The sequence below is a fragment of the Anolis sagrei genome, chromosome 5 (genome assembly GCF_037176765.1).
Source record: "Anolis sagrei isolate rAnoSag1 chromosome 5, rAnoSag1.mat, whole genome shotgun sequence".
Taxonomy (NCBI): domain Eukaryota; kingdom Metazoa; phylum Chordata; class Lepidosauria; order Squamata; family Dactyloidae; genus Anolis; species Anolis sagrei.
The window spans coordinates 1,293,192-1,305,485 of NC_090025.1; the positions used below are offsets into that span (position 1 = coordinate 1,293,192).

At 46.0% G+C, this 12,294-nt stretch overlaps 1 long non-coding RNA gene across 1 annotated transcript; it reads right to left on the reverse strand.

Annotated features, from left to right (window-relative positions):
* Positions 1 to 10,621: 10,621 nt before the first annotated feature.
* LOC137097114 (uncharacterized) lies at positions 10,622 to 11,578 on the reverse strand. Its single transcript, XR_010909984.1, has 2 exons — positions 11,215 to 11,578; positions 10,622 to 10,990 (listed from the first exon to the last, which is right to left on the reverse strand). It is a non-coding gene; the product is annotated as an uncharacterized lncRNA (long non-coding RNA).
* Between the last annotated feature and the right edge of the window lie 716 nt (positions 11,579 to 12,294).

The window sequence follows — 12,294 nt, forward strand, 5'->3', positions numbered from 1 at the left end:
AGCCAAGTTTGGTTCAAATCCATCGCTGGTGGAGTTCAGGATGCTCTGTGATTGTAATGAACTATAAATCCCAGCAACTACAACTCCCAAATGTCAAGATCTATTTTCCCCAGACTCCACCAGTGTTCACATTTGGGCATATTGTGTATTTGTGCCAAGTTTGGTCCAGATCCACCATGGCATGAGTCCACGGTGCTCTCTGGATATAGGTAAACTATAACTCCCAAATGTCAAGGTCAATGCCCATCAAACCCTTCCAGTGTTTTCCATTGGTCATGGGAGCCAAGTTTGGTTCAAATCCATCGCTGGTGGAGTTCAGGATGCTCTGTGATTGTAGGTGAACTATAAATCCCAGCAACTACAACTCCCAAATGTCAAGATCTATTTTCCCCAGACTCCACCAGTGTTCACATTTGTGCATATTGAGTATTCATGCCAAGTTTGGTCCAGATCCATCATTGCATGAGTCCACGGTGCTCTCTGGATATAGGTAAACTACAACTCCCAAATGTCAAGGTCAATGCCCATCAAACCCTTCCAGTGTTTTCCATTGGTCATGGGAGCCAAGTTTGGTTCAAATCCATCGCTGGTGGAGTTCAGGATGCTCTGTGATTGTAGGTGAACTATAAATCCCAGCAACTACAACTCCCAAATTACAAAATCAGTCCTCCCCAACTCCACTACCATTCACATTTGGGTGTATTGAGTATTTGTGCCCAGTTTGGTCTAATGAATGAAAATGCATCCTGCATATCAGATATTTACATTATGATTTAGAACAGTAGTAAAATGACTATTATGAAGTAGCAACGAAAACAATATGATGGTTGGGGGTCACCACCACATGGGGGGCTAGATTCAGGGGTCACGGTATTAGGAAGGTGGAGAACCACTGATCTATATAAATAAAAATGTGATGTTCATTTGTGGGATTAACAGAACTCAAAAACCACTGGACAAATTGCTGCCAAATTTGGCCACAAGACACCAACTAACCCAAGGAGTGACCATCACTTATCAAAACACTGAAAAACACAGCAGAAGATTTGTGTGGGAGGGAAATGACCTTGCACCACCTGACATCTGCCAGGAAGTAGCAGCCAATAGTGAAAGGACCAAGGAAGAGACATCTCCAGCTCATCCCCTGTTTGGGTATCAGCCAGCACGTCAACGACTTAAAGCAAGACATAGTTTTTTAAGATCTACAGAGACACTCGCTGGAACACCCCAGCAAGCGAGAGTCCAAAAGTGGCAGGCCCAAACCCAGAACCTCAATTCATGGGTGATACCAGATGAGAGACTCCCCCCTGGGCACTCAGAAGACTGGGTGACTTGGAAGGCGCTGAACAGACTGCGCTCCGGCACCACGAGATGCAGAGCCAATCTTAAGAAATGGGGCTACAGGGTGGAATCCTCGGCATGCGAGTGTGGAGAGGAGCAAAGCACTGACCACCTGCTGCAATGCAACCTGAGCCCTTCTTCCACATGATGCACAATGGAGGACCTTCTTGCGGCCACACCAGAGGCACTCCAAGGGGACAGAGACTGGTCAAAGGACATTTAACCAACTACCAAATTTGCAAAATCTGTGTGTTTTTTTTTTCCTTTTTCTTTTTAATCTGTGTGTTTGTTTTGCTCTGTTAGAATTGTAACACAATGGTTGCTGATGACACGATAAATAAAATAAAATCCTAATTGGTTCTCTCATCAAAACATGGGGAAAAGGTTTGTTAAATTGCACAAACTTTCTCTTTGCGGGAAGGAGAGAGGGACACCCTCCGGCAGCACATTTCAATCAATGCGTCTCAACCACTGAACATAGTTTGCGGCAGAAAAATAATGAAGTATCTGGAGCAGAACAACGGCTTTCAAAGTCAGGACTGCACAACCAAGCAGGAAACAACAGGGTGGTTGTGTGATTCCGCCCACAAAAGTCTTCAATGACACAGGAAATAACACTTTCAAACCCAGAACAGAATATATAAACCCATTATCCTACTTCCAACAGACCTCACTACCTCTGAGGATGCTTGCCATAGATGCAGGCGAAATGTCAGGAGAGAATGCCTCTAGAAGTAGCAGCCAATAGTGAAAGGACCAAGGCAGAGACATCTCCAGCTCATCCCCTGTTTGGGTCTCAGCCAGCACGTCAACGACTTAAATCAAGACATAGTTTCCTAAGATCTACAGAGACACTCGCTGGAACACCTCAGCAAGCGAGAGTCCAAAAGTGGCAGGCTCAAACCCAGAACCTCAATCTATGGCTGATACCAAATGGGAGAATCCCTCCTGGGCACACAGAAGACTGGGCGACTTGGAAGGCACTGAACAGACTGCGCTCTGGCCCCACGAGATGCAGAGCCAACCTTCAGAAATGGGGCCACAAAGTGGAATAGTCCACGACATGCGAATGTGGAGAAGAGCAAACCACTGACCACCTGCTGCAATGCACCCTGAGCCCTGCCACATGATGCACAAGGGAGAACCTCCTTGTGGCAACACCAGAGGCACCCCAAGTGGCCAGCTACTGGCCAAAGGACATTTAACCAACTACCAAACTCACAAATTTTGTATTCTGTCTGTTTGTTTGCTTTGTTCTGTTAGAAATGTAATATATTTGACTGGTTGCCCTGACACGACAAATAAATAAATAAAATCTCACCACCATGGAATGTCAGCGCCATGTTGGCTGCTATTATTATTAAAAGCCCAGTTCACCCAAGCATTAACTGGCTTGCACAGCGTGGTTATTTTAAGCCTTTCCCATTACTGCCGACTTTCTGTATCCATGGATTCAATCAGCCATAGAATAAAGTATTTATTTAATTATCTAGGAAATAAACCTAGAACTCACCATCATTTATAGGAATTGTAGTAGGTATTGGGATGTATAGTTCACCTGGTTCCAATATTGGCAAGTAAAAGAAAGTGACAAAGAAGACAAACTACGTGGTTTTGAAGTCAAAGAAACAATCTGGGACAAAATAACGAAAAAAGGACAGGCAAATTATCAAAATCTTATACCAAAAAATACTCGAAGGGGAAACTGAAGAGGAAAGCATCAAAGCCTGCATGGTGAATGGGGCAGCTGACGTAGGCCAGACTATACAACTCGACAAGTGGGAAGAAATATGGAGCAAAAAACTAAAATGTACTTATTTATCATAGAATCATAGAATCAAAGAGTTGGAAGAGACCTCCTGGGCCATCATCCAGTCCAACCCCATTCTGCCAAGAAGCAGGAATATTGCATTCAAATCACCCCTGACAGATGGCCATCCAGCCTCTGTTTAAAAGCCCCCAAAGAAGGAGCCTCCACCACACTCCGGGGCAGAGAGTTCCACTGCTGAACGGCTCTCACAGTCAGGAAGTTCTTCCTCATGTTCAGATGGAATCTCCTCTCTTGTAGTTTGGAGCCATCGTACCATTGTGTCCTAGTCTCCAGGGAAGCAGAGAACAAGCTTGCTCCCTCCTCCTCCCTGTGGCTTCCTCTCACATATTTATACACGGCTATCATGTCTCCTCTCAGCCTTCTCTTCTTCAGGCTAAACATGCCCAGCTCCTTAAGCCGCTCCTCATAGGGCTTGTTCTCCAGACCCTTGATCATTTTAGTTGCCCTCCTCTGGACAGATTCCAGTTTGTCAATATCTCTCTTGAACTGTGGTGCCCAGAATTGGACACAATATTCCAGATGTGGTCTAACCAAAGCAGAATAGAGCATGGGGAGCATGACTTCCTTAGATCTAGACACTATGCTCCTATTGATGCCTGAGGCCAAAATCCCATTGGCTTTTTTTGCCGCCACATCACATTCCTGGCTCATGTTTAACTTGTTGTCCACGAGGACTCCAAGATCTTTTTCACACGTACTGCTCTCGAGCCAGGCATCATCGTCCCCCATTCTGTATCTTTGCATTTCATTTTTTCTGCCAAAGTGGAGTATCTTGCATTTGTCACTGTTGAACTTCATTTTGTTAGTTTTGGCCCATCATCTCTCTAATCTGTGGAGATGGTTTTGAATGCTGCTCCTGTCCTCTGGAGTATTGGCTATCCCACCCGTTTCTTTTCACAATTTGATATATAAGACCCTGCAGTTTTTTGAAGCGGTCGTCGGGTAAGTACGCCTTCTGAGTCTCCGAATCCAAGAGTGCTCCGATGAACTGCATTCGTCTTGACGGGACGAGGTTGGATTTCTCCCAGTTCACTATTAGACCTAAGGACTGGAGGAGAAACAACGTTTTGTCGATATGTGATAGGAGTCTCTCTCTCGAATTCGATACAATCAGCCAATCATCAATGTATGGAAAAATCGTTATTCCAGACGTGCGGAGGTACGCCGCCACTGTGGCCATACATTTTGTAAACACCCTTGGTGCAGTAGCCAATCCGAAAGGCAAAACGTTAAAATGGAAGGCCTGATTACCGACTTTAAAGGCTAGGTAGGTATCTACGGTGTTGCTGATTAATGGAAACATGAAAATAAGCATCTTTTAAGTCTATTGATGCAAACCAAACATCTTTATTTAATAAAGGAAGAATCGTCTTAAGTGAAACCATACGAAACTTTCTAGAATTTATAAAATTATTCACCCCTCGTAAATCCAATATGGGGCGTAAGCCACCTCCTTTCGTAGATATTAAAAAATAACGGGAGAAAAAACACTGTCCATACGCTGATGGTGATATTGGACTTATTGCTCCCTTAGATAGTAAGATCTTAATCTCCTCTAAAAGTGCTGGAGAAGGAGGCGTGGTTTTAACTAGACCGACAGGCGGTAAACTCTCAAACTCAATCAAATAGCCAATTTTAACAATTTGAAGCACCCAAGAGTCAGTAGTGATACTTGACCATGCATCATAAAAAGGGGCTAAACGTGCCCCAAAATAAGGTAACTCTGAACTAACAGTGTTCAGATTCTTACAAACAGTAAAGTTACAACTCTGCATTAAAACAGAAGGATTCAAAGTGGGCAAACTGGATTTCCCATTGCCTATGGAGAGAATGTCAAAAACGCTGCTTGTTTCCCCCTTGGCGGTTGGGCTTATTCTGGTAAGGCTGGAACCTGTTTCTTTGCCCGTAGGTTTGCTTTCGCGGAACGTAAGGCTTAGTATTCAGAGGCGCACGTTGTCGCTGCTGGCCTCCATAAAAATTACCAGAATTTCTTCTAAAGTATGATGTAGACGACTGCCAACGAGGTTTTTGTTGGAAGTATCCTTGTCTTGGAAAGCCATATATCTGCATTGTCTTTTTCATTTCCTGATTATGCTTCAATTTTTCATCTGTTGTAGGATGAAAGAGGCCGTCTTCATGTAGAGGTAAGTGTTCTGCCAGAGTACGTCCTTCCTCCGACAAAGCTGACGCACGCAGCCAAGCATGCCTTCTTATTGAAGTAGCGTTACTGAAAATCTTCCCAGCAGTTTCAGCCATATGTTTGGCGAAGTCCTTTTGGTACTTTGCTAAAAGTAGAGCTTCTGAGTGGAATGCTCGTGGGAAACGTTGTTCGTTTTCTGGAATGAGGTCTATGTATGGGATCACCTTATTCCATAAATGAGTCTGATAAGCGCTCATATAAGTGGCATAATGAGCCATCCTAGTGAAGAGTCCAGCGGCCATGTGGGCCTTTTTACCCATAGCATCCACCTTTCTTCCTTCCTTATCAGAAGGGGTAGGATTTAACTTCTTGCCCTTTTGACCATTCACTACCTCGGCTATAACCGTATTAGGGATAGGCGGTCTAGCTATCCAACTTGATGAGGGTAAATCAATCCTATAAAGGTTGTCCACCTTCCTTGGGATTGCAGGGGTCAATGAAGGAGAACCTTCAGTTGTTTTAGTAAGTTTCAATAAATAAGGTAGTGCTGGAAGAGCGGTCGTAGTCACAGACTCCTGTTGCTCAGCAGGGAACATTGGGTCTTCCACTGACTCCGGTTGTTTTGGAGTTGGAAGATCGAGTGCACGGACCATTCTATTTATTAATGAAGTGAATTTCGTGAATTCTTCATTGGGAACATCCTGCTCTATTTCACCATAATTATCTTGAATGGTAACATCTTCCTCAGAGGAAGGACATTCATCCACTTGTGGTTCCTGAACATGTGCAAGAGGTGACATATGGTCCTGCAGAACTACTGGTTCAGAGGCTAAAGCATGAGTCTTCTTAGCCCTAGTAGAATGTGTCTTTCTCTTTTGAGTCTGATCAATAGAGGACACAGTAGTCACATTGGTATTTGATGAGGGCCATTGCGTGAGCATAGGTGCCCCACAATAAAACATTTGTCCATTAGGCGCCATCTGCCAAAAACCTCCTTGATTCATAAAGGGAGGTGGGGGTTGAAACTGCCCTCCTTGTATAAACATTTGGGAGGGCTGGCACTGATTTCCCTGAATCATGCCTCCTTGACTCATAAAGGGAAGAAGAGGCTGTGATTGACCCCCTTGGTTAAAACCTCCATAAGGCATAAATGGAGGTATTGGCTGGCATTGGCTATTATTAATACTATCCTTCCAGCCTTGGCTGCCTTGGTTTACAGCAGAGGACGAAGGCTGACAATACCCATCCACCCATCTGGATGAATGGGAGTTACTTCCTGGGCCTTCCTGAGTCCTCCCTCTCTTGCTTTGCTTCCTTAAAGGGGAGGAGCCAGAGGAGGAGTCAGAGGAGGAGCTTGCTTCTCTCGGCGCCGAGTGGCTTCGACGCTGGCGTCCTCCGCTTTTCGCTACACTGCGCGATGGCGCTCGGTCCCGAGCGCGTCGAGGAGGTGTCTGCAGCCTTCTGGCTGGTGAAGAGAGGGCTTCCGATACCGAAGCCACGGTATCGCTGGGGCCTTGGGCTAAAGCTGGTGCCGATGCCGAAGCACCCGAAGGCGTCAGGAGCTTTGGACATGCTTCGGAAGGTAATTGAAGGGTCGCCCCTTCATTTTTCTCTTCACTGTGCGGCACAGTCGCCATTTTATTCGGCTGTTGGTTAAGCATGGCCATCTCTCCCTCCTTAGAGGGGTTTTGAGGCTTCTTTGTTTGAGAATTTTGAGCCACTTCACCTCTTTCGGAGGGCTTGCTGGCTTTAATCTTATGTAATTTTATTACTTTCTTTTTCTTAAGGATAGGATCTGCCTTATCCGTTGTATCCTCCATCGGAGGGAGCAGAGCCTGCTCATAAAGCGCCGCCTTTAAACGCAATTCTCTATTTTTCCTTGTTTGTGGCGTAAAGGCTCTGCAAACATCACAAGCTTGGGAGAGATGTTCCTCTCCCAAGCAGACAAGACACTGTGTGTGTGCATCATTGTCAGGATATTTATTCGGACATGAAACACACTTTTTGAAAGAGGTTGTAGTCATTATGAAAGTCTCCTCGCTTTCCTTGATGCTGCCTTTTTAGCGCGGATTTAAAGAACTGACCGCAGCCTCTCAGGAGGGCTATTTATAGAGGAGAGGGGGGCGGGAGGGGCTGCTCCAACTGATATTTTAGTCTCGTGAACTTTCCGTTGCTGCCGGCGCGAGCGCCGGATATTACCATATATGTGTAAATTGCAGTGACCACGCAGGGAAACTTTATTTATACCCCGCTACCATCTCTCCAAGGGACTCGGTGCGGCTTACATGAGGCCGAGCCCACAATACATCAGTAATACAAACAATAACAACAATAATACAAGCAATAAAATAAAACTCATAACAAAAAATAAGCAATTAACATTAACAATAACGCAACGACAATTAAAAACCTATGGCTGGGCCAAATGTAATAATTAAAATTGAATAATAATGCTGAGCATGAACAGGTGAAATATGACTAGGATAGAGTTTTCAGAGAGGGGTGGGGCGTGCAGACATTCCTAGATCAATAATAAAGTGCATTTAGAGGACATATTGCTGGGAGATTCCTTATTCTGGGAAGGCACACTGGAACAACCACATTTTCAGGCTCCTCCTAAAGACTTCCTGACTGTGAGAGCCGTTCAGCAGTGGAACTCTCTGCCCCGGAGGGAGTGTGGTGGAGGCTCCTTCTTTGGAAGCTTTTAAGCAGAAGCTGGATGGCCATTTGTCAGGGGTTATTTGAATGCAATATTCCTGCTTCTTGGCAGAATGGGGGTGGACTGGATGGCCCAGGAGGTCTCTTCCAACTCTTTGATTCTATGATTCTATGATTCTATGACTGCCAGGGTTGGGGCATGCCTGATGTCCTTGAGGAGTGAGTTCCAGAGTCAAGGGGCCACCACCAAGAAAACCCTCTCCCTCGTCCAAACCAATCACGCCTGCAATATTTATTTATTTATTTATTTGTTTATTACTGCGCTTGTATACCGCTGTTTCTCAGCCTACATTGGCGACTCAACGCGGTTTACAACACTACAATAATCAACAATATTCAATATAAAAAGCATAAAAACACATACATAATATACAATATTGGGCCACCAATATCGAACCAGTGCATCTCTTAACTAAAAACGCAGTCCAATTTCATCGTCTGTGATTACCAGTCCTTGATCATCAGATTCATTGCACCGAGTTAACCGAAGGCTTGTTCGAACATCCATGTCTTCAGTCTTTTTCGAAACACCATCAGCGAGGGGGCTGATCTTACCTCTATGGGGAGGGCGTTCCAAAGCCGAGGGGCCACCACGGAAAAGGCCCTGTCTCTCGTCCCCCCAGCCGCACCTGTGAAGCAGGAGGGATAGAGAGCAGGGCCTCCCCAGAAGATCTTAGGGTCCTGGTGGGCTGATAGGCCGAGATACGTTCGGATAGATAAGTTGGGCCAGAACCGTTTAGGGCTTTAAAGGCCAACGCCAGCACTTTGAATTGGGCCCGGTAGCAGATCGGCAGCCAGTGGAGCTGGTGCAGCAGAGGAGTTGTATGCTCCCTGCACCCCGCTCCTGTTAGTAACATGGCTGCCGCCCGTTGGACTAATTGGAGCTTCCGAGCCGTCTTCAAAGGCAACCCCACGTAGAGAGCGTTGCAGTAGTCAAGACGGGATGTAACCAGAGCGTGGACTACCGTGGCCAAGTCAGACTTCCCAAGGTACGGTCGCAGTTGGCGCACGAGTTTTAACTGTGCGAATGCTCCCCTGGTCACCGCTGAAACCTGGGGTTCCAGGCTCAGCGATGAGTCCAGGGTCACACCCAAACTGCGAACCTGCGTCTTCAGGGGGAGTGCGACCCCGTCTAACACAGGCTGTAACCCTATACCCTGCTCGGCCTTGCGACTGACCAGGAGGACCTCTGTCTTGTCTGGATTCAGTTTCAATTTGTTCGCCCTCATCCAGACCGTCACAGCGGCCAGGCACCGGTTCAGGACCTGGACAGCCTCCTTAGAAGAAGGTGGGAAGGAGTGACAGAGCTGGACATCATCTGCGTACAGATGACACCGCACCCCGAAACTCCGGATGATCTCGCCCAGCGGCTTCATGTAGATGTTGAACAACATGGGAGACAATATTGAACCCTGAGGAACCCCACAAAACAAAGGCTGTGGGGTTGAGCAGGAGTCTCCCAATAACACCTTCTGAGACCGACCCTTGAGGAATGAGCGGAGCCACTGCAGAACAGTCCCTCCGAGACCCATCCCCGTGAGGCGTCCCAGAAGGATACCGTGGTCGACGGTATCGAAGGCCGCTGAGAGGTCGAGCAGCACCAACAGGGACACACTCCCCCTGTTGAGCTCCCGACGCAGATCATCCACTAAGGCGACCAATAGAGGTGGGAGTGTGAGCAGGGCCTCCCCAGATGATCGAAGGGATCGTGTGGGTTCGTACATAGAAATGTGGTCACACAGGTAGGAGGGTCCCAGGAGGACCTCTGTCTTGTCGGGATTGATCTTCAGCTTGTTCGTCCTCATCCAGGCAGCCACAGCGGCCAGGCACTCGTCCAGCACCCGAGGGGCTTCCTTGGAGTTAGGTGGAAAAGAGTAGTAGAGTTGTGTGTCATCTGCGTAGAGATGGCACCCAACTCCAAAACTCCGGATGACCTCTCCCAGCGGTTTCATGTAGATGTTGAAAAGCATGGGAGACAGATTGGAACCTTGCGGGACCCCACAGGTCAAAGGCCAGGGGTCCGAGCAGGTGTCTCCCAGCTTCACCATCTGGGATTGACCCTCCAGGAAGGACTGGAGCCACAACAAGGCCGTGCCTCCAAGGCCCATCCCAGAGGGTCATCCCAGAAGGATACCATGATCGATGGTATCGAAAGCCGTTGAGATGTCCAATAGAACCAACTGGGTCACAATCCCCCTATCCAGCTCCCTGCAGAGGTCATCCACCAAGGCGACCAAAGCCGTCTCTGTGCCGTGGCCAGGCCTGAAGCCAGACTGTGACTGGTCCAGGTAATTGATGTCATCAGAAAAATGACATAAAACTAGCAATTAAGAAATTAAAAACCGGAAAGGCACCAGGACCAGATGGCTTTACCGCTGCTTATTACAAAAGCAGCTAAAACTGATAAACATGTTTTACCAGTGGAATTTAACCCCACAAAAATGGCATAAATTCCAAAAAACAGTGACAGCAGATGCTGGAAATGCAAAGCACACACTGGTTCCTTTCTACATATGTGGTGGAACTGTGTAAAAGCTAGAGATTTCTGGAAGGAGACTCATAAAACAATACAACAAGTTTTGAAAATAAGATTTAAGTATAAATCAGAATACTTTTTATTAGGTGTGTTTGACATTGTTTTAGATCAAAACCAAGACAATCTTTTGACCTACATGATGATACAGCAAGATTAACGTATGCAAGACTATGGAAACAAGAAATCACTCCAACCAGAACACTATGGGTACAAAGACTATTAGATATAATGAATATGGACATATTGACATAACGAATCTCATGTCACTCCCCAAATCCCAAAAAGAAAACAGTCTGGACACCCCTGAAATGTTTTTTGAAAAATGAAAATCTGGAAATAATGAAGAAGCTATTATATGAAATACACTGAATGATTGAATTCAAACTTTAAAAGGACTAGCACTATATAAATAACTCTTTTAAACCTTTGTTGTTGTTCATTCGTTCAGTCATCTCCGACTCTTCGTGACCTCATGGACCAGTCCACGCCAGAGCTCCCTGTCGGCCGTCACCACCCCCAGCTCCTTCTAGGTCAGTCCAGTCGCTTCAAGGATGCCATCCATCCATCTTGCCCTTGGTCGGCCCCTCTTCCTTTTGCCTTCTACTTTCCCCAGCATAATTGTCTTCTCCAGGCTTTGTTGTTTTAAACCTTTACCTTAGATATTAATTCTTCGAGGCGAAAATAGGGAAATACCAAATTTCTGTTCCACACTTGCTCTATTTTAGGAATTTTTTTCTTTTCTTTTTTCTACTTTTAGAAATTAGTTTTATTTCTTTATTTCTCACTTTATTTCCCACTTTTCTATACTCACAAAATGTCCCCCCTCTTTTATTGTATCACTACAGATTTTTTTCCTTCAGAATACAAATTATAATTAAAAAATGAGCAAAACACACACACAAAAACCCAAGGTGGTGGCCCTCCTCTTTGCTTCAATTATCCCATTATTTGCCTGCCTGCGGAGGGATGTGACCCTTGTCTGGGGGATTTTCTTTCGCAGAACTAGGAAACTCAAAGGCAGGAATCTTCCTCTTGCCGTGTGTGGGTCCTTTGATGGGAATGCAGATGTCCACTCTGAGTGAAGCTCTTTTCACATTTTATGCATTGGTGTGGCTTCTCTCCTGTGTGGGTCCTTTGATGGGAACGCAGTTGTCCACTCTGGCTGAAGCTCTTTCCACATTCTATGCATTGGTGTGGCTTCTCTCCTGTGTGGGTCCTTTGATGGGAACGCAGATCTCCACTCCGAATGAAGCTCTTTCCACATTCCATGCATTTATATGCTTCTCTCCTGTGTGGATCCTTTGATGGAAATGCAGAAGTCCATTCAGACTGAAGCTCTTTCCACATTTCATGCATAGATATGGCTTCTCTTCTGTTTTGGTCCTTTGATGGGAAAGCAGAGCTCCACTCTGACTGAAGCTCTTTCCACATTCAATGCATTGATGTAGCTTTTCTCCTGTGTGGATTCTTTCATGGGAACGCAGATGTCCACTCTGACTGAAGCTGTTGCCACATTCCATGCATTTATATGGCTTTTCTCCTGTGTGGGTCCTCTGATGGGAATGCAGATGATCACTCAGACTGAAGCTCTTTCCACATTCCAAGCACTGATGTGGCTTCTCCCTGTGTGGGTCCTTTGATGGGTACGCAGTTGTCCAATCTGGCAGAAGCTCTTTCCACATTCTATGCATTTATAAGGCTTCTCCCCTGTGTGGGTCCTCTGATGGG